The following is a 2,575-nucleotide window of genomic DNA, read 5'->3' as shown; positions in this document are numbered from 1 at the left end:
CATACACACAGACAGAATATTGTATGCATAATAAATAAATATTTTTAAAAAAAAGAAAAGAAAAAATTTCTGCCTCCTCCCCGCCTCCCATTTCTCTCCCCCTTCTCCCACTTCTCTCCCCCTCCCCCCGTGTTTTTGTTTTTTTGTTTTATTTTGGTTTTTCAAGACTGGGTTTCTCTGTAGCTTTGGATACTTTTTTTTTAAAGTAAAGAAATATTGTAAACAGTGTAAATATTTATTTTTGATACATAGTCTACATAGCCATGGTTGTCCTGGAACTTGCCAGGTAGACCAGGCTGACCTTGAACTCACAGAGATTCACCTGCCTCTGCATCCTGAGTGTTGGGACCAAAGTGTGTGACATCATGCCCAATATGGAAACATTTCTTCAGTTCCTGAAGTTTGGATTTGTTTTAAGGCAAAATTGTATAATACAGAGAACAAAGCCCATGCTTTGGAGTCATGCATACCTAGGTTCAAATCTCAGCTCTGCTTTACGTTTTATTTTCTTTACATCAGAGTGACCACAGACAGCTCATTTATCCTGAATTTTCTTTTCTCTCTCTTTCTTTCTTTCTTTTTTTTATTTTTATTTTTTTGACAGGGTTTCTTGGTAGCTTTGGATCCTGTCCTGAAACTAGCTCTTGTAGACCAGGTTGGCCTCGAACTCACAGAGATCTGCCTGCCTCTGCCTCCCAAGTACTGGGATTAAAAACGTGTGCTACTACTGCCTGGCTCTATCCTGGATTTTCTTATCTATAAAGTAGAGATAATAATATCTCAAGGGGTACTGGAGAGATGGCTCAGAGGTTAAGAGCACTGATTGCTCTTCCAGAGGTCCTGAGTTCAATTCCCAGCAACCACATGGTGGCTCACAACCATCTGTAATGAGGTCTGGTGCCCTCTTTGGGCCTTCAGGCATACACACAGACAGAATATTGTATACGTAATAAATCAATAAATATTTTTTTTTGGTTTTTTCGAGACAGGGTTTCTCTGTGGTTTTGGAGCCTGTCCTGGAACTAGCTCTGTAGACCAGGCTGTCAATAAATATTTTTAAAAAATTATTTTCTCAATGATGGTAATTTCCTTAGTGTTTGACTCCTTGGGAGTGTGTGCATGTGTGTGATTTGTACTGTGTATATAGGCAACTGCCTGCTGCTGTGTTAGCTGTTTTCTCCTTTCATTATGGCAAAATATACAACAATATTACCATTCTAACAATTTCTTTCTCTTCCTCCTCCTCTTCCTTCTTCTTCTTCTGAGACAGGATCTCTGGCTAGCCTGGAACTATGTAGACCAGACTGGCCTCAGACTCGTAGAGCCTCCTGACTCTGCCTCCCGAGTACTGGGATTCTAACCATTTTCAATTTTGTTTTGTTTTTGTATTTGTTTTTTGAGACAGGGTTTCTCTGTGGTTTTGGAGCCTGTCCTGGAACTAGCTCTTGTAGACCAGACTGGTCTCAAACTCACAGAGATCCGCCTGCCTCTGCCTCCCGAGTGCTGGGATTAAAGGCGTGCACCACCACTGCCCGGCTATCAATAAATATATATATATATATTTTTTTTTGGTTTTTTCGAGACAGGGTTTCTCTGTGGCTTTGGAGCCTGTCCTGGAACTAGCTCTGTAGACCAGGCTGTCAATAAATATTTTTAAAAAATTATTTTCTCAATGATGGTAATTTCCTTAGTGTTTGACTCCTTGGGAGTGTGTGCATGTGTGTGATTTGTACTGTGTATATAGGCAACTGCCTGCTGCTGTGTTAGCTGTTTTCTCCTTTCATTATGGCAAAATATACAACAATATTACCATTCTAACAATTTCTTTCTCTTCCTCCTCCTCTTCCTTCTTCTTCTTCTGAGACAGGATCTCTGGCTAGCCTGGAACTATGTAGACCAGACTGGCCTCAGACTCGTAGAGCCTCCTGACTCTGCCTCCCGAGTACTGGGATTCTAACCATTTTCAATTTTGTTTTGTTTTTGTATTTGTTTTTTGAGACAGGGTTTCTCTGTGTAACAGCTCTGGCTGAACTGGAACTAGCTCTTGTAGACCAAGCTGGCCTCGAACTCAGAGATCTGCCTGCCTCTGCCTCCCAGGTGCTGGGATTAAAGGTGTGTGCCACCAATGCCTGGGTACCATTTTCCAATTTAAAGCTTTATTTTGGGTGGCTGTGGTGTTGGCTCAGCAGTTAGAGCAATTCTCTTATTTTATCTACCTGGGTGTTTGGGCTGCATGTATGTCTGTGTACCACATGCACCACCTCCACGGCCTGGTGTCCATGGAGGACAGAAGAGGGTGTCAGGTCTTCTGGAACTAGACACCTCCACGGCCTGGTGTCCATGAAGGACAGAAAAGGGTGTCAGGTCTTCTGGAACTAGAGGTGCAGCTCTGGGTGCGGGTACCAAACTCATGTCTTCTGCTAGAATGGGAAGTACTCTTGAACGCTGTGCCATCTCACAGCCCTACGATGTGCCCGCTGTGCCATCTCACTCACTCCACGATGTGATTTTTTTTTATGTTTTTTTGTTTTTTTTGTTTTTTTTTGTTTTTTTTTTATTTATTTATTGAGGATTT

Source organism: Microtus ochrogaster, chromosome 15 (assembly GCF_000317375.1).
Source record: "Microtus ochrogaster isolate Prairie Vole_2 chromosome 15, MicOch1.0, whole genome shotgun sequence".
NCBI lineage: Eukaryota > Metazoa > Chordata > Mammalia > Rodentia > Cricetidae > Microtus > Microtus ochrogaster.
Note: the sequence above shows the minus strand (reverse complement) of the source record.